Consider the following 20,956-nt stretch of genomic DNA (forward strand, 5'->3'; position numbering starts at 1 on the left):
CACTGGGTTTTGAATTGTCACAAAATGGGGGATTTAGGTTTGCTTTTAGGTTTTAGGCTCACTGGAGCTCTCTTGAGGGCTATGCACTCAGACCCAGCACCTCTGTCACAGCCCAGCACTGCCATCACTAACATTTTCAGTGTGCATGATGTTGGCAGTGGTACAGTTACGGCTTCACCACAGTGCAAGGTCACATCAAAAATAGATTATTAAGGAGAAAAGGAAAGAGGAGTCATCTCACAGGTGGCCCTGTGAGGTGAGATTGTTACTGGAAGTGAGGTATTTCTGTGGTCAGGCCAGCTGAGTGAAGCACTGTGGTTAATTTACTGAGCAAGGTGACTGCAGAGAAGGATCCAGCATGGTCTCTCTCCACCTCCTAGGGCACGAGTGAGGTTTGGACAGGCTGGTTTTGCACGTCCCTCTCAGATGTGTTTTTTGTTTGCACTTCACTGCTTGAATTGCTTGATTTCAAGGAAAATTGAAAGGAAAGGACATTCCTTCCCTTTGCAGTTCACATTGAGCTGGGTGCCAGGTAGAGGGCTGGGGAAGCAGCTCTTGGTGTGTGCATGAAGTGGCATGAATATGTATGAGGCTCTAATTGTCTCACACAAGTAACCAAGGAGCCTAAAGACCTGGGTGTCCTGGCTAATTGCTGTAACCAATTAATATTATAAGTTGGAATTCTCTAAGTCCATACCATCCAATGCAGCTCATTACAAGAGCAAGGAGTGAACTTGCCTGCAAAAGCTGTCTGGATATGGGGAGCTTTTAGGGTTCCCATTCTCAAGGGCAGAGAAAGTCACAGTCAGGCTGGCAGCATCCTCTGCTCTCTTCTGCGGAAGAGAGATGAAGCTGGAGCAGGTAGGGCTTCCCTGGTGCCTGAGGGTTGTCTGGCATTGCTCCTGGTCCTGATCATTTTATGCGGCAGACCAAGTGAAAATGGTCCCTGGCTAGTTCACTTTTCTTGTGTCTATTGCGTGTGTCACAGCAGTGTTCACCATGAATGCCCAGGAGATGGCTGGTGGTCCAAGCTGCTGTGTCACAAGCAGCACAGAGCACATTAGACCTGGCAGCTGCCAATTATAAGTGGCATTTGAACAGATGCCCCCTTTCTCCACTTTTCCCTCTTCTCCACCTTCCCTGAACATGGGCTTGCTGGGTTTTTATCTGCACAGCCACAGCAGTTTTCTGGGGCTCCTGTTTTATCCTCTTCTTTTTTGACTCCAGTTAAACCTCTTCCTTAGTTTCGTGCAAAACATAATAAAGTTGTCCAGCTGCAACATTTCTATCCACCTTGCAGCAGTTTGTGGGTACTAGCAGCATGTTGCAGTTTTCCCTTTTTTGCCTCCCTATTATTTAACACCCCTTTATCTGTGTCTTTAATTTTATTTCATTCTGCTACATCTTTCCCTTTGAGCACGTTTGAACTGCTTTAGTTTGAATTGGTTTTAGTCTCTAAGATAATCATGTGATATTTATATATAAACTATTCTGCTTTCTACTGATTCAGCAAAGAGACAGTAGATATTTAAGCTGGAGTATTATTTTTTTTTCTTTTTGGTCCACTAAAATGAAAGATTCTACTATAAAGCAAATGTATTTGAACCATGATCTGCAGATCATCTCCAGACCATCTCCAGAGGTCCCTTCCAACCCCTACCATTCTGTGATTCTGTGAAACACGTAGCAATTCAATGCAACAGTCATGCCTGATATATTTACTTTTATTAGAACACAGTTCTGGATAGAGAAGTTGGCAGAAAGAATTGTGTTGTACACACAAGAGTCCACCCTCTGCTTTCCTGGATGATTGCAGCTCATTTTGGTAGTGTAGCTTGCTCTGGCAATGAAGCACTCAATAGTGGGCTGAGCTTTCTGAGAGGCTGACCCCATGCTGTTGGTACCTACCTCATTTCCAGATGCAGTTACTTACGTATAAAGCCACTTCTAGGCTACATTGTAACTTAATTATGTGATTAATGATTTTGCTTCCCTGGTAAATAAAATCCCTTTCCTCTACAGAGGGACAATGTTGGAGCCAAGGGAGAGGTCAAGAGTATGCTGGCCTCGTCATCTGCTGATTATTAAGTTTTCTGGAAGGTAATTGTTTTTCTTCTTCTCTGATCAATGTAGGCTGGTCCATAGCCACCACATTTTATAGCAGGTGAAAAATGAAGAACCCAAAACCTTCCTGCTAGGCTAAAGGAAATGGGTTTTGCTGACTTTCTGTCTGTCTCCATCCTCCACATGGATGCCACAGCTACTTTAGATAAGCACATTATTGCCACTGTGTTGAGTGGATTTTATATGATGGTATAAATATGTCAATTAGTATTTCAATTAGCATCTGTGACTAATTCTGCCCACGCTGGGAAGTTGCAGCATGCAAGTCTCTTACCAAAGAGTAGGTTTTTGTTTCTTTGTTATTCGAGTGTAATGCCGGTTGGCAACTTCAATGGTGGGGGATAGGACAGAAAATTATAAGCTTTCTGTTCAAGGGAATTTGAAGCATTGGCTAGAAGCATTTCAGTAGAGGGTGAGATCTTAATTCTCCGGCATTATATGAAATTCTATATTCTGCTTCACATCATGCATCAGCTCCTACAGACTTCCTTTTAAATGGTTGAAGGCTACAAAGTTTCTATGAACTTTGTAAGTGATTCTCCCGTGAGGAAAGAGAGAGAGACCTGGGGCTGTTTAGCCTGGGGAAGAGGAGGCTGTGAGGGGATTTTATTAACATCTATTGATACCTGAGAGCTGGGTGTCAAGATGAAGGTGCTAGGCTCTTTTTGGTGACACCCAGTGATAGGACAAGGAACAAGGGGTACAAGTTGGAACACAGGAGGTTTCACCTCAACATGAGACCCTTCTTTGTGGTGAGGGTGGCAGAGCACTGGAACAGGCTGCCCAGAGAGGTTTGTGCAGTCTCCTTCTCCTGCCTGGATGTATTGCTGTACAGCCTGCTCTAGGTGTTCCTGCTTTGGCAGCGGGGTTGGGCTCAATAATCTCTGAAGGTCCCTTCCAACCTCCAACATTCTGTGATTCTGTGATCCTGTCACGCAGCTTTTTTCTGCTCTCTAGCTGATAGCACAGATCCTTAAAAGTCTCATACAAATAAAGTTACTAACTGTGTTAAGGTATCATCCACACTATCATACTCATTCATGGCAAGGCCATATTATACTGCCTGAATAATGTAATTATTCCTTTTATTATTTATTACCTGATCCAGTGGAAAGTGTCCCTGCCCATGGCAGGGTGGTTGGAACTAGATGATCCTTGAGGTCCCTTCCAACTCTGACAATTCTGTGATTATTAAAATATAAAAAGAATATGGAAGCTAAGACTGAATGCTGAAAATAATCTAACCTGCAGGTGTGATTGAAGCATGCTACAAAATAAAACCAACAAAATGTTGGTTTTCACACTCTATTTTGATATAACACCTGAAATCAAGGTGTTTCTTTCTGTTTTTTCATTGTTTCCTTTATGCCAGTAGAGGGCACAACTGTTTAAATCACATTCATTTCACACATAGCCTGCCATAATAAAAGCAATGAAAAAATTCATAGGAGAAAAGAATATATATATATATATATTCATCTATTTCCAATAATGAACATTCTGTGGAGTTCAGCTGCATTATCCAGGAACAGCTAATAGCAAAGAGAAGGTTTTTAAATTATTTTGCATTCCAGAACTGCCAGAGAGTTTGTTTCTGTATAGTTCACTACCAAAAAAAAAAAAAAAAAAAAAAAAAAAAAAAAAAAAGCAATATTTTAGGCAATGGGAATAGGGGAACAAAAGATAAAGAGAGGGTAGTGCACAATTAGAATAAAAGCAATATTAATGTAACCCTCCAAAACATGAATTATCTGCTTTTAAATAATAGGGATTAGAAGGTTTGGGAATTTTTTAATTACAATTTCATATATAAACTTGGCAAACTTTATATAAAAAACTCCCCCTCTATAATGGGAAACCAAATCTTGGGATAAAAAAAAAATCTTCCATTCAATAGACTTATAGGTTATCTAAAAAATTGTAAAGGAAAAATTAGTTAACAGAAGGAGAATCCAGTAGGACAAAGTTTAAGAGAATACCGGAAAATAACCCCAAAACTTAACTTATTTTCTTCCACTTTCTGACCAACTTCTGTATATTTCTGAAGAGAGCTATGTGCAAGATTTCAGTTAGTAGAAAATCTAATATTAGATTTATTCTAACCCTGAAGTTACAGATGTTATCTCCTAGCCAGCTAGCCCACTGCTGTCAAAAAAAAGAACTTGGTGAAAAAATATTGAAGGATGTGGGAAACTGCCAGTCATGGATAGAATCACTGCTTGTGATAAGAACATGAGCAGGGTCAACATGGCTAAAAGTACCAAGACCCCACCAAGCCATCCTGAGGAAGATTCTGGCTGAATCATTCAGCATGATGCCAAGAATGGAGCCTGAGACCCTTGGCTCTGCAGTGAGCTTAGAAGGGATAATAAGAATAATATAGAAGTGGAGAGTAAGGCATGAACTAGAAAGTGCTGGCTTTATCAGGGGCTGTGCGAACTTTTCCAAGTAATTTTTGAGTTTGTGAACCTTCACAATTTAAGAATGGTTCATTTTGTCTTGTACCTCATTTTTGCTGATGTGCTTGCTGCAGATGAAGAGCAGATTTCCTGGTGCATACAGTTACTGTTAAAATAATCTGCATAGCTAACTGAGCAGCAGGGTAAGTCAGAGTTAGCAAGAGCAGCTTTAATAAATGCAGGTTCCAACATCTCCAAATTCCCTTAACTGTCTCTTTACAAGAGAGTGCCAATAACTTTCCAAATCTTAGCTGGAAAACAGTAAGAAATAGCTCTCTGGACATCTTACCCCTCCTGGAAATGCTCATCAGCACAGTGACTGGCTTAAGCAGTGAGGCAGGCAGAGTCCTCCAGGCCCTCAGGATCAGCAGAGCATCCTCCTCCACCAGCTTCTTATAGACTCTGCAGAACAGGGACCAGCTGGGAAGAGGAAAGAACAGACAAGAAATGGCTTTATTTAGAGCATGACAAACTGTGGGAATGGTCTCCCTGCACCCCTGTAGCTGTATGTGAAAGAAATGGCCTCCCTCTATCAGTCCAATTCTTGTCCAGAATCATTCCTTTAGATTCAGCTCATAACATCCCACATGCCTGCAGGAGTGGCAGCATTTTCCTCTGACCAAACAGCCTGGCTTATATTCAAGCCACAGCCTTATGCACTGTTCCTTACCATTCACATTACAGAGCTTTTCACTTGAAACTAATAAAAGGGTAAAGCATTGAGGGAAAAGCAGCTGGCAGTTTGAAATAAAGGGACAACTGAGTGCTGATTAAAGATCATGAGTTCCAGATTTATCTGGAGGTGTTTTAGTGTGGGATGGCAATGCTGTTCTTGAGGATTTCCAGCATAATTCCCACCATTTGGAGGGTCCACAGGAGGGCCACAAAGATGATCAGAGGGCTGGAGCACCTCTCCTACGAAGACAGGCTGAAAGAATTGGGGCTGTTCAACCTGGAGAAGGCTCCAGGAAGACCTTATAGCTACATTTCATTATCTGAAGGGGACCTGCAGGAAGGCTGGGGATGGACTGTTTAGAAAGGCTTGTAGTGACAGGATGAAGGGCAATGGTGTGAAGCTGGAGCAGGGTAGATTCAGGTCGGACATAAGGAGGAAATTCTTTACGATGAGAGTGGTAAAATACTGGAACAGGTTGCCCAGGGAGGCCCTGTCCCTGGAGACACTCAGGATCAGACTTGGTGTGGCCCTGGGCAGCCTGATCTAATTGAAGGTGTCCCTGCTGACTGCAGCGAGGTTGGGCGAGATGACCTGATGCAAGCTGTGAATCAGTGACTGGTAGTCAATAATATTATCAATTTGAATGTTCTCAGACTCCTTTTTGTTTGATAACTCTATTAATATTTTTAAATTTGCTTTCAGCACGTTGGGGTCCACCACTGCCCTCATGTTGAGATGCAATAATGTTTTGGTTGGAGGCCACTGACATGCTGTTTTCCTCATTGTTTCTGTTCAAAACACATTTCCATGGGGTCATTTGTATTCAAACAGATGCCGAGTTTTCCCATCAGGGTATTTATAGATCTCAGAATTATTAGTACTTGGCTTAGGCAAGTTTTCCTTAGCTAGACAGGAATTAAAGCAAGCATTTTCATAGAGACAAATACTTGCTGAAATACTTCACCAATCTGAAGCTCTTGGGGCATGTTTTTGTCTTGTTTATCTTCAGGTATGCTGGGTTTTATTTTGCTTCTTCATAGGTCAGTGTTATTTATGCTCATCGTTTTATCTGGCTGCATCTGATCTTGCTGACAAAGTTTAGGATTAAATGCACTTACCCTTTTTTATCCCCTCAGACATGTTTGGGATGCCTGAGCTAACTCATGAATGAAAGTGCAGGATATTAAAATCTGAATCTACTTCATCATATTAAACTTTAAAATGCCAGATGGTTTTTAAAGTTCTACACACAGAACTATGCTGCAGGAGCACCACTCTATGGATGGATGGAGGGTGCTGTGTAAGAAGTGCTAGGCTGATGGCTGAAACGATGAAGACTGTTCCTAATAGTACTGTGTCATGACTGCCATGAGTTTCCCAGCTGGAACTGAAAGCTTTGGACTGAAATCCAGCATTGCATTTGGAAGCAAATATCACACTGTTAGAGAAATAACTTTAAAAATACGGATTCTTTTAAGTTCTGTGGAGTAGAGTGAAAAATCACTGTCACGCTAAGAAGGGAAGGAGGAGTAGCCTGCTGTCTCCTCCACTCCCCCTTAGCATGACAGTGACACAGTGATCACACTTCAGAGTACTATTAAGGAGTATTTCTTTGCTGGTCAAAAATTTACTAACCGTGTCTTTACTGGCAGGAGCTGCCTACGCTTTGGGTTCCATTTTCCAACCCTTAACAGCAAACTCACAGTCATGGTTTGGATGCATTTATTCTCTGGTGTTCACCTCTTCAGAAGTCATTCAGAACCCAGGAGAAGAGTCATTTCTCCTGCTGAGAGAGCCTTCATGTCATGTGAGAGCTCCTCAGCATTTGAAACAAAACATCTCATTTCTCTACTACACTGAACTGAGGGTTTGGTAGAATTAAAGCCTCTAATCTAGCAAATGTTCTCTATTTAAACTGTTGAACAGTTCATCAGGCATTGTGTTTGGACAAAGGATGGCAGGGATGGTGAGAATCTAATTTTGTACTTAATTCTATCTGATTAGGAAAGTTACTCAGCCCATCATTTTGCTTTCAGGACAGCCATAAAATGTCCTTGCCTTCTGCTGAGTTGCTAGCCAGGCCTCCAGGCATCAGATTTGTTTCTGCTTAACACTTCAGCTCAAGGTTGTCAGTTAATAGGTAATGATAAGAACTGATCTATTGCATTTTAATAGATACGACAAAATCAAACCAAAGTACTGTGGAAATAACTTGATATATAGGGAAGTAATCATATTTTAATCCCTAGTAACTGCAGATGTTCAGATTGCTGTAATGCCATTAAAATGAGGATCTATTAATACACAAATATTTCAATGACACACAAAAGCAGAGCCAAACAACTCCCTCCCCCCCAAATTAAAACAAAGCTAAAGTTGCCTGTTTATTAGAGTGAGCTTATTATTATCACTTATTCATTCCTTATAGGTGGCAGGCTGTACATCTCAAATTATCATGCTCTCACTCTGTTCTCACTCCCACAGTTCATAGATTGCTTTTATGCCTCCATCTACCTATACATGAAATTATTTCAGTGTTTTAATTTTCTCTCTCTGTGATTTCAAGATATTGTATATCAGTTTGCACTTACTGGGCACTTAACCTTCCTATTATCATTTTCTTTCTGTATTATGCTCTCCAGTACAATTGCACTTAATTCACTTTCTTTTATTGGTTTTGTATTAGTCACTGTGGTCTGGTCTAGGTCCTGCCTACATTAAGGAAATTTGCATCCATATAACACCACTGCTGTGGTTATTACAGCAGCATAAACCCTTAATGCATAGAGTCTGTGTCAGGGCAAAGTGAGGCTTTCAGTGCTGCAGTTTAATCCAGTCACATAATTAATTTCCTTAATACAGACAGGGCCTCTCATTAGCCTCCCCCCCCACAGGTCCTTCCCTCCTGCTGCTCCAAACACCAGTTACACTCTTCATTTATTAGCACGAGCAGGAGCTCATGGAGACAAAGAAATGGAAAATTTAAGATGCTGGTGATTTAATTGATTGCATTTGATGCCCCCCCCAAAAAGGATTATCCTTGACTTTGCTAAAACTGGACACGACCACTCCTGTATGCTAAACTTTTTAACATAATAGTCTAGAGAGAGCAGGATTATACAAAACAGTGACAAAATGCAGATGGCCATGGGCATGAGGAGCATGTCTGATATAGGTCTCAGCACTGGGAATATTGAGTGATGACTGTGGACCAAGCACAAGAGATGAAATACGCATAGCCATAGGCATGAGGAGCATGTCTGACATAGGTGTCAGCATTGAAAATATTGAAAGATGACTGGGGACCAAGCACAAGAGACAAAATACACATGGCCATGGGTATGAAGAGCATGTCTGACATAGGTGTCAGCATCAGAAATATTGAGAAATGGCTGTGGACAGAGCACAAGAGGGAATACAGTTTATCCCCTAACACCACCACAATAGGGAGTCTCCCGTGCCCTGAAAAATTAGGTTGCTATCTTGTGATGCATATATTAAATATACCATCTAGATACCATGGTTGACCTCAGTCTTAAAAGAAATGCAGAGTCTAGTAACTCTGCCTGCAGATCAAGGCCTCAGATAAGCTGATATCGATGTTGGCTTAAGGAGAGAAGCATGTCTTCAAAATTAGGTTGAATTTACATTAAGCAATTCTCTTTAAACAAGATTCTCATAAGAACTACTGGGGAAAGTGGATTTTCCTCTCATTTAGCTTTGTCCAAAGCATCATATATTTTGTCCATGTATTTTCATCATTGTCATTAAGTGTCTGAAAGTGCGATTGGAAAAGGTGGGCTACTATAACCCTTATACATAGGATCATAAAATGGTTTGGGTTGGAAGGGACCTTAAATATCACCTAGTTCCAACCCCCTGTCATGGGCAGGGACACCTCCTACTAGACCAAATTGCTCAAAGCCCCATCCAACTGGCCTTAAACACTTCCAGGTTTGGAGCCTCCACCAAAAAAAAAGACAGAAAACTACATTTTCATCTGTTTTATTTTATTTTATTTTATTTTATTTTATTTTATTTTATTTTATTTTATTTTATTTTATTTTATTTTATTATTTTCATATTCTACTGTCTAGTGGCTGTTTCAGATTAACCAACTTATCTACCTCCAAAGATATTGACAGCTGTGACTGTCAGCGATAAGACCAGACTAACGATCCATCAACTCCCATTGACTATATACCATTCTGACAATGTCCTAGAGGTCTTTTGCAAAACAAATTCCATTTAAGGGTGATGTGAGTTGGTATTTCTGCCAGGGATACAATAAAGCCTTTGAAAACTAAAGCAACTAGGAAACAAGCTACAACTACCTGAAGGGAGGCTGGAGGGAGGAGGGGGCCAGCCTCTTCTTGGTGTCAAGTGACAGGACTAGAGAAAACGGTTTCAAGATGCACCAGGAGAGGTTCATGCTGGATATTAGGAAATATTTATTCATAGAGAGGGTTCTCAAACATTGGAATCTCTGCCCAGGGCTGTGGTGGTGTCACCTTCCCTGGAGGCATTTAAGCAGCATGTGGATCTGTCTCTTAGGGACATGGTTTAATGTTAACCCTTCAGTGCTGGGTCGAAGGTTGGACTGAATGATCTTTGAAATATCTTCTAAACAGATGTATTCTGTGATCCTGTGGTTGTGTTTTCTGCAGGAAATCATGGTGGATCTGAGTCTACTTGTTACTGCTGGCCAAATTTCCATCAAAAATTCAAAACCCCATGGTTTGTCAAAGCAGAAAGTGGACAAGAGCAGGGCACAAACAGTTATATAGGCAATCCATATGCTGAAAACATGAACATGCCACAGAAATATTACTTGAAAGTCAACACAGCAGCTATGACAGTTAGCAGAAAGCAATCAGGGGGATGTAGTTAATGGGAGCAAGAGCTCAGCTGATAACTTAGCTCTATGCCAGCTGGGATCAGGATGGGCAGGGTTAAATTTGGTCTTCCAATTAAATTATTTATTAATTGGGAAGTTTAAATAGCATATTCATTTACCTGCTTACACTCATGGTTATAAATTAAAATCTGGGGTGTTTTTTTCCCCCACTTTAATCCTTTAGAAAGCATTAATTAAGCAACACTAGAGTGCTCTTTGCATATAATTTCAGAGATGTTGACAGTGATGTCTGAATGACAAGTGGAAATGAAAAAAGCCATTAAGCCAAAAGCAGCGTGAAACTTGCAATTAACTTGTTATTAATGAACATATACATTACAGTTGGTCCAGAAGCCTGAGATGGCAGAAGGGCATCATAGTGTCAGGTGCTGTGTGAAAACATGTCACCCAGACAATGCCACTCAGAGAATTTACTGCCTCCAGCTTGATTATCTTCAGTAAGTGATAGTGTATGTTTGCTCTGTTTTCACAGCAAAATACAGGCAAAAGCACTTAGAAAACCACTATTTCTACATGCCTGGTTTGCTATAAAATCAGTGAGGGAGAGTGCTTTATGTCCCTTTTTACTTGTCATCTCCAAGATTAGAGTCATCTTTTTGACCTCACAATCTCATAAAGTGCCTCTCTGAGAAAGTTTTTCATAAAGCATCTTTTACTCTGTGTAACTGTGATACCTATGATAGGAATTGAAAGTCCTTAACTTAACTGAACTGAAAAAAAAAAAAAAAATTAGTTGGCCACAGTAGTCAAATTGTGGGGCTGGTTTGGAGGTGACAAAGGACACCAGGGAAGGCAAACTGCAGAGTGCACTTTCAAAATTCTAACAGCTCCTGTGGTCGGTCAAGCATAAAAATACAGGCTCTCCTTCTCATGCTGGTCTTGCACAGCTAAAGCTAATATTTCCAAGTGGAGAACTATGCCATAGGTGCCTGACCTTGTCAGCTCTCATAAGCCCACGTGAATCGGGTGTAGTAAATACATGAACAGCAGACCTCTGAGAAGCCACATCTGCAATTTGGGCTTTGCTCCTGGGTCTGTGCTCAGCCAGTGTCCCACAGAGGTGTCCACAGCCACCATGCTCCAACCCACGCTAGAGTTTGCTGTAAAACTAAGGCGTGATCCAAGTCCTATCATAACACTTTGTGTAATAATACCAATAAGCTAATACTGTCTTCTAAAGCCAAAGCCCAAACTGGAGTTTTGGTGATGTGATGGAGTTACCACAACTGTAATACAATCAGCTGAGCTACAATACCAGGCTGAGTGCACTCTCCTGCTGTTTGCCAAAGCTGAGTTGAACCACATTAGTGTGAATCTCAGTACTCAGCTCAGGAATGGTAACTTGTTAAATCACAGTTATTCTATCAGCTCTACCAGTCCTCTGTGATCACACTCTACCAATTAAAAATGCATCTTGTTTTTCTGAGGTAATTTATTTTTTGACACAACTTCCTCACACTGCTGCCGCATTTCATTACAGAAGTGACTATGTTTCAGTGCTGGACATTCCTCAGTTATAGACTTGCATATGGGTAGAGAAGTGAAGATGTCTCTGGGTCAGGGCTCTTGTGCAAAACCCAGGTCAACAGATGCTGTTCTGAGTTTCTACTAATCCCAAAGGAAAAGCCACCACTTCCCAGCCATCACATTTCAATAATTCACCACAGACAGAAAGGGAAGCAGAGGTGGCAGCAACTTAAATAATTGGAGAAACAAACAGTTTTCTTCTTGTCCTTCCTCCCCATGCACAGAGAGCAATGCTTCACCACCCATGTCCAAGAGCCCTCTGGGCAGCAGAGGACAGTCACCAAGTTTTTCCCTTCTCCGGAATCAACAGCTTCCCTGTGGCTCCAAATCCATCCTTGGTGTGCAATTCATGAGTTCCACCAAGGCAGAGAAGGCTAATGTGCACTTTATTCTAATGTATGCTTCGCTGTGCTTTGGGATCCTGAAAGATGATAGAGGTTTCAGGAAACTTATTGCTATTTGTTATAGAACCTGCTTAAGAAAAGGGCTTATAGGAATTCAGCTCAGCCTTAATTACAGCAACACAGCTATAATACTGCGATCAGCTGGAGCCAGATTCAATAAAATCTCCTTCCGGCTCCTGCACAGAGACCTACGTGAACCTCATTCTTTCCCTGGGCTTCCAGCCCAGAAATTAGATGGAGTTTTTATGTAAGCTCTTACGTGTCGACTTTCTCTGTAGACACCAAGCTCGCTCAGCCTAAGCGGGAGAGGGCAGCCCCACATGGCACTCCCTCGCTGCAGGAGCACATTCACCCCACCGGGCTCCCTCAAGCCACGCTGGGTAAGCGAAGCTTCCCTGGGCGCTCCGGGAAACCGCCGCTGCCTTGCCTGTCCGCTCCCTGCCGTCATGAGCCGCACGAGCTCCAACCCATCGCCGCACCGCGGCTAGGCTCGGCTAGGCTCGGCTGGACTCGGCTGGGCTCGGCTGGGCTCGGTTGCGCTGGGCTGGGCTCGGTTGCGCTGGGCTGGGCTCGGCTGCCCTGGGCTGGGCTGGGCCGGACCCGGCTCGGCCCCTGGGCGGTGGGGGAGCGCGTGGGCGGGAGCCAGTCCGTGCCCGCCCCGCCCCGCCTCGCCGCCTGAAGCGCGGCGCTCGCCGCTTCAGAGAAGGTGCAGGGCGCCGCGGGAGCTGGAGGATTACGGCGCGTGGCTCCGCTGAAAGGGTTCCGGTGAGCGGCTCCGTGTTCGGCGAGGAGCGGCTTGCTCTGAGGTGGGCAACTTTTGGGGACAAAGTTGGTCTTACTCCGAGCTGGCGGCCGAGGTGTCCGGCTGCCCTCAGCGATGCCGCCTCTGGGGTTGCTGTGCCCCGCGGAGGGGAGATGCCTAAGAACCGTGTCCAGTTCTGTGCCTGGGGCAGTCCCGTGGGCGCCCAAGTTGCCGGGGGAGCGGGGCTGCAGTCCGGGCGCTAGCGGCGGTAAGCGTGGGGAGAACGGCTCCGATGGGTCGAAACCGGCAGCAGCCCCGGGGTGTTTGAGATGCTACGGGAGGGGTCCCTGCCAGGTTTGGAGGAGATAGTGGGGCTTGGGGTGCACCTCGCCAGAGAGTCCAACATGGAACATCAAGCTCTTCTAGGTAAGGTGCACCGCGGGCACGGGATACGTGGTCCTGCAGCACCGGTGCGAACCTACAGCTGCTGTTCGCCTGATTGATTGCCGCTAATTGCATTAGCGAGGCACCTTTGCTTGCTGCTCGCGCGCTCGGGAGCAGCTGTGAGGCTTTTCCCTCCCCCGAAGCATCTCCAGGTCGGTTGCAAACGCTTCACAAAACGCCCTTTGGGTCCCCAGCCGCTTTCCGAGGGCTGTGGGGCTGGGCGCTGTTGGGGTCCCTCCGCTCGGCCTGACCCGGGCGGCTGCGCTGGGCTGTAAAAACTGAGTGAATGGTTTTTGCCTTTTTGTTTTTCTCCAGAATATTGGTTTCAGTGAGTCTGGAGTTACTCAAGTTCTTAAGCTGTCCTTCTCTGGCTTTGATTTTTAATTAAGTAGCAATAATTGTCTCAAATTCTGAAAGTGAGTGTATGAGCTTTTTCTCCTCTCTTTCTCTGTGATGTCAGTGGGAACGCCAAAAATAACCCCCAACCAACCAACTCAAACCCCACACCCCTCCAGTGAAGGCTTTTTGAAAAGCCTTTTTATTTTTCTCCCCTTGAATAATTATTGTGCTCTTTCTGTGATGCATTTAAGTTACCACTGAATTCTGACAAACCCAGAACTTTCCCATCAGTCCTGGTGGAAAAGGTGGAAAAGAGAGGAAGTTTCAGTGGCATCTCTCTGGGTGTAGTGGCTCAGCACAGCAAAAGGCTCTCTTCTCCCTCTGTAGCTCTCTGCAGGTTTTGTCTGCTCTGGTGTTAGTTCTGTAACTAGTGATGTGTCTTCTCTTCTGGAACTTTTTGATTTTTATTGATGATTCATACCTGTCTTGGTGTGAGCTGCTGCTGTCCTCAGTGTAATTCAAGGTTACCAATTAAATGTGATGCCTGGCTGTGATTAACCTAAATCCAAGCACCATTTTGCTGTGCATGTCGGGGAGAGAGATCAGTGCGTTTCTGATGTGAAATGATCCAGCAGTAGCCTTGGGTGTTAGCTGGTTAGTCGTGATTACCTTACTGATGACACTGACACACACAAAATCACTTGCATGTTGATTTTGGGCTGTCCTCAGAGTGCTTGCTTTCCACAAGGGGAAATAATACCAGTGTTTATATGAGGAGTGCAAAGATACAGAAATAAAGAAATCAAGACTTTACAAAGGATCAGCAAAGTCTCCAAACTATTGACTGTGGCATTTTGCAAGAGAAACTTGAACTATAGCTTAAGCTGCATGCCAGGTTTGTTGAGTGATTTTTTTTTTTTATTTTTTTTCCCACGTATATGGGAAGTTATGAACAAATGATGGAAATGCTGAGCGGACTTTGAAGCATTGAAAGTGTTCTCCTACTCTCTGTGAAATTATTCCAGAAAGTTATTTATTATGCCAGAGACTTTCCAGACTACTCTGGCAAGTGAATTTGTGAAAGCATTTGAGGAAAATGGTATAGTGGAAGTATATAATTCTTACTAAAAACGCTGCCAACTCTGTGTTGGGGCTGCAATTTAAGGGCATGTTGATGTCCTGTGGTTCTTCCCCATGCTGTGAGCTCTGTAGCCTACTACACAGGCACCTCCGTTGCTCATCAGGGCTCCTACAAGCATTAAATACTTCTCTGTGTTGCTGTAAGTGTTGCCTTGCACAGAGAATGAGCTACAGGCTTTGAGCAGCAAGTATTGGTGGTTTCCGGTGTGTGTAAAGCAGGAGGAGGTGCTGCTCTGGTCTGTGTTGTCAGAGCAGAGGATCTGCAAGTTGGCACTGGCATTTGCTATAGGATTTCTTGTGAACTTGTTTTTTGAGGATGCTTGTGTAATGAATGGAACATCAGGTAGGGGCTTGCCTAATTAATCTGCATCTTGATACCTTTTATGTTGAGTGAAGGAATTAATGCTAGACTCCTGAAGAAAACCTGTGGGGTTCAGAGCTGCTGGAAGGCGGTGGCAAGCTCTGGCCCTGCATGTAACTCCTGTAGCTCTGGCAGTTGTTCAGTTCCCATGATGATGACCTTAGTTAAGGTCTTGCACTGAAATCCATGTGTCTGTCCTCTTGTCTGCACACTTTGCACACCTCTGGACTTGGGAATTGATGGATGTGCGAGTTACAAACCTACCAAAACAACTTCTTGACATTCCTCAAGAGCAAGCCGCTGTAACTACATAGGGATGCCATATTCTCCTGCTGCTTTTCTGCAGTGTTTGTATTCGAGTTTCCCTCTGCAAATAAACATTTCCAACCATTCATGGTTGGGGGTGGGGGGGATGTGGGATGGTTTGGGGATGGTTGTTTGAGCAAGATTCATTAGCTTTTGTTTTGTGCCACACCTTTATGTTCTTTATGCAAATCGGTTCAATCCTTTTAGTTTTCATCCTGGAAGAGATAGATTCTTGCAAGAGACGTAAGCTGATGGGCTTATATGAATGCAAGTGGTTACCAGGGCTTGCTTTGGTATTAAAAGACACAGATTAATTACAATCTGCAAACAAGATATTTGTACACCTTTGAAAAATTTAAGGGAATGGTGGTGGGTGGTGTGTGGTGTGAAGCTCCTGCCTGCCTACAGAGAAAAGGAAGAAGTTACTGATGAGGCATGATTATGGCTGGTGAGTGCCTCTCCTGAGTCTAACAATGACTGTGGATGGTTTGAGGAATAATTGCAAGATGGGGCTTTATTTACTAGAAAATGGGAAGTCTGCTTGTATGTGAAGTTACTTTTTGTGTGGATTAGGACCTGTCCTTAGTGCTGAATTTGGTGTCCTCGTCTGTCTTATTTTGATTTCAATTATGGAACCTTTTAGTTCATATTTGGAAGCCAGTAGATGCCAGAGTATATTCTCCTGAGATACACAGACACGTTAAAATTGGACACTGTTAGTTACAAGTGGTGGGAAATGAGTTGCTCGAGAGACTGCTGTGGTGCATGTGCTGCTTAACTTCATGTTGCACATGGGTGATGTCAAGGTGAATCAAATTACAAGATGCTTTGGAATCAGTTTTGTTTAAAGAACTTTAGGAATTTATTGTTTTGAATATTTGAAACTGACTCAAAATGGTGACTTGCCTTGATGCTTATGCTCTGAAATGGTTGCTGTTGCTGCTATCCTTAGCAAAACATATCTGCAGTGATAGTTAAGTCCTTTCATAGATACTCCTTTTGCTGTTGTTTTGCAGCTCTACAACTTAAGTTTCCCTCAGAAGCAGCATTTTTTTGGCGAAACCAAGGAAAGATCCTCCAGTGATTATCCTAACTTAAAACAATTGAAATGGAGAAGCATTGAGGGGCTAGAGCTGTGGTTGTCTCTTATGCCAACATCCCCACCTTTGATTTAGTGAAGCTAGTTAGTCATAGCCCTAACTTCTCAATGTAGGCTTGAATATCCACTTTTTTTTAGCATGTGATATAGGAGAGTACATTAGAGGAAAAAATAAAGGTTCTTCAGTGATACCTTGTAATGTACCTTAACATGGGAAAGGATTAGGCAAAGGCTGCAGGTCTGCAAAATCCAAGTCCTTTCCTTTTTACAGGTATCGATTCAGTGCTCAAAAGGCCACATTGTTCTAGTGTCCATTGAGACAGATGAAAAACAAATCTAGGTTGATGGCCTTTAAATAGAAATTGTATCCAGGAAAGTACTGTTTGGATAACAAAAAAATGGGAGAGGGGGGAAAAAGAAGATTTCACTATTAAATTTACTTCATTGAATCTAATACATAGGTTTTGTGGGGTTTTTGTGTGCTGTGCAATACAAAGAAATGAGAAGCTGATACAGAATGAAGTGGCAGGAGTTAATCGTGGATTCTCAGCTCTGAACTTGTTTGAATGAGGTGAGAAGTTGGTGGGCAGCAGGTGAAATAATGCAGATAGTTGATTTTTTTTTTTTTTGTGCAAGCTAAAATATGCATATTGGATTCTGGTCTAAGGAAAGATCAATGAAACTATAGCTCATAATATTTATAGCATTGGCTGTAGTTGAAAGAACAGTTTTATACTCTTCAAGTTTCCCTTTTAAATGTAATAAAGTATAATATTATTCCTTAAAATGGATGGCAATTCAATCTTGCATAGCTGATGTGGGGTTTTAGCTCAAATTATAATTTAGAAAGATTTTTCTCTTGAAAAAATTTTATCTGTTTAATCAATGTAAAGAATAATTAACTGGCAAAGTTGCTGCATTTCCAGCTGAGCAAAACAGCAACCAGAGCTACTGAAGTTGTGCTCAGCTCTGAACAATCAACATCTGCACTCCGCTCATGCTCTTCTGGAGAAACCTGCCCAGTCAGAATAGACAGCCTGTGAAACCAGGCCATGGGTTTCAGTGTTTTGTGAAGCCTGATGATGGCACACAGGAGAAAATTTCTGTTTGCAGTGTTGAACTGTAAGTCATGAAGCATTTGAAATACGTGCTGCAGAGCTTCTGATGTGGCGAGCCCCCAGAAAATGAGCCACGGCAGTATGGGTTGTAAGAGGCTTTTGAGCAAGTGGTTCAGATAATAGGAAGAGAAACCCAGAAATAACCAGAGTTGTCTGGGAGGTTCTTATTGATCAGTCAGTTATTGGGTGCTGGAATGAACGAGAGTAAACCTCAGGGTTTTTCTGTGAGAGAGTTACATTGCTCACTTACACCCCACTGCACCAAACTTAGCTAAGTATTGCTTCAAACTGGTTTGCCTGGTTTGCTCTGAGGTTTTTGGTTTTTCTTTAAATACTGGAAATAAGCAAGTTGTTGTCAAAGAGACTAATTCCAGATGGGCAGACTGACATTTATGGTTATGAAGAGCATGCTCTTGAAATTTAACACTTGACTGAAATGCCTTTTTTTTTTTTTCCCCCTGAGCTGTTAGCTGCTTTATTTCTAGTCTTGTAGCTGAACTCAAACACTGACGAAAAACCCAAACAAAACACACCTAACCAACAACAAAAACCAAGGCCCAAAACAATGACAAAAAACCAAATCAACCAAAAAAGCCAATCCAACCAACTCCAACAAACTGCCACCATCAATAACAAAAGAAAAGGGGGGGAAAAAAACAAAATTCAAGCAAAAACTATCCCCCCACCTCCCAAAAACCTAACCCCAAACCAGTGCCTCAACATTGGCTCACTTGCTATGCAATACTAATGTGACTAGATGGAGATAAAGAGAGGTTGATGGAACAACAGTGCAGAGATGAGTGGAAGCTGCTTTCATTTAAAGACTTGTTCTTTCTGGCTGTGGTGTGCAGAGCACATGCTGGAGGGTCTCTGTAGTAGTGTTAGTTTTCTGACCTGCAGTGTGAGGGGAAAATATGTGTTATGATGACAAGGGGTTAATAAGTGTGAGCATGGAGGAGCTCACAAAGACTTTGTGCAAGTCAAGTCTGACTTACTCGATGGTGCAACCAACCTCCCTTGGAGAGCCTTTTGCTGCCTAGGAGGTTACAATTCCAACAGCTCAAGATAATGCAAGACACCTGTGCTGCCCAGGTGTGTGTCTAGTGGTGGCAGGTGTCTCTGCTTTTCTGATTTCAGCTAGCAGCAAAAATCCATGATGATTAAACTGATTCAGCTGTTAAAGATCAGCCCTCCACACCATCTTGTAAATTAAGAGAGCTAAATAAAGCAGGTTTTTTACCATATTAAGTCACTTCTGTAGTGCAGTGCCAGGGAAGCTGTGAAATCAAGACCTGCTCTGCTCAAGTGAGCTGTGGTGAACACTACACAAGAAGCACCAGAGGTGCTGGGTAGGGACAGGCTTTGTATCTCTTACTATAGCTCTATTTCAGTATGTTCTTTCATAGATTCATAGAATGGTTTGGGTTGGGAGGGACCTTAAAGATGATCTAGTTCCAACCTCCGTGCCATGGGCAGGGACACCTACTAGACAGGGCTGCTGAAGGCCCTGTCCAAGCTGGCCTTGAACACTTAAAGGCCTGTAGTGATAGGATGAGGGACAATGGCTTCAGACTAGAGAAGAGTAGATTTAGATTGGATGTTAGGAACAGGTTCTTCACCATGAGGGTAGTGGAACACTGGAACAGGTTGCTCAGGGTGGTAGTGGAGGCCCCATCCCTGGAGATATTCAAGGAGAGGCTTGACAGGGTGCTGAGCAACTTGATCTAGTTGAGGATGCCCCTGCTGACTGCAGAGGGGGTGGGACTAGACCTCTGGAGGTCCCTTCCAACCCAGACCATTCTATGATAATTGGGGAAAGACACACTTGTATGTTCAATAGCAATGGAGAACTGGAAAGTCCTGAGTTTTACTGTAGTCTAAAGACAGTAGTTTGAATTTAATTGAAAATCAATGGCTAAATTCAGATTACTTTGCCATCTGCATTTTAATCCAAGCAGTAATGGACCATCCTGGCACTAATTTTTTTAAAAAATGCTCTTCTATTTCCATGTTTTGTTTACTGACTCACTTTAAAGAAAAAGGCAAAAAAAAAAAATCATTATTTCTCCAACCCTGCTGAAATCACAGTGCTGGGGACTGTCATGGTTGGGGAGTGTGCTTCAGTTCAATAGGCCTTGACAATTCTGAAGAGGATTTTTGCTCAGCATACTTAGGTCTTTTATGAAATTTAAAATATAATAAATTACAGCTGTTTTGTAACTGTAAACCTCTCTTTGGAGTAAATTGGTAAGGAAAATGAACTGGTTTTTCACACTCTGACTCAATGTAAAGTGTGGCCAGCATCCCTGTTGCTTGTACTGGGGTCAAGCCAATCATTTTTTAGCGTATTGCACTTCTTGACTACATAAGGAGCAATCCTGTCTAATTCAATCCAGAGCAGGTTGGTAAATGATAAATTTTGTTTAGCTTGCAAGCATCCTGATTTTCACAGTTCATTTACAGAAGAATCATACATCTCTGCATTTGAAGATGCTCCATTTGTTGAAGTCAGTGTCTCTCGGTGTTCCCAGTGCAAATGTGTGAGATGAAAAATACCATTTTAATGGCATGTTGTTGTGGAGATATTTTACATGGAGAAATTGGGAGCTTGAACTTGTATGGTTCATGCAGAATCCGTCATTTACTTTTCCTGAATATAACCAATAGTCTTGACTTCATCTTGAGCTCTTAAGGCTTATTACAGTTGTGTGATGTGTCTGTCCTCTTGGTTGAAGATAGTTTATCTCTAAACCCATGAAAAACAGGGTCTGTCTTTGCTACCACCCAGCCACTTGCTGGTGTGCTAACTGGGGGCAGGGTGGAAGGTGGGGATGAGCATCAGGGTCTTAAAGTGGAGCAGGTAGATTTAGGTTGGACATAAGGAGAAAGCTCTTCACAATGAGTGGTTAAATACTGGAATGGGTTGCCCAGGGATGTGCTTGAGGCCCCATCCTTGGAGATATCAAACTTGATGTGGCCCTGTGCAGCATGATCTAGTTGGAGGTGCAGGAGGGAGATTGGGCAAGATGATCTTTGAGGGTCTCTTCGAAGCCAATGCAATCTGTGGATCAGTGGTGCTTACATGCTGAAGCCGATAGTAACTCTTGGTGGTCTGGATCTTGTGCATGCTGGACAGTAAATCCGTCCTGTATGGTGGTGGGACATACATGTGCAGGGTCATATGCAGTTTTTGCATGAGAAACTCATGGCTAAAATGTCAGCATTTTCTGTGATGGCTTTTTATTTGAACAGTAACTTTCTTGGTGCTTGCTGCTCTGAGTGTAGTGCAGGTGGTTGTG

This window comes from Indicator indicator, chromosome 15, assembly GCF_027791375.1.
Source record: "Indicator indicator isolate 239-I01 chromosome 15, UM_Iind_1.1, whole genome shotgun sequence".
In the NCBI taxonomy this organism is placed as follows: Eukaryota; Metazoa; Chordata; class Aves; order Piciformes; family Indicatoridae; genus Indicator; species Indicator indicator.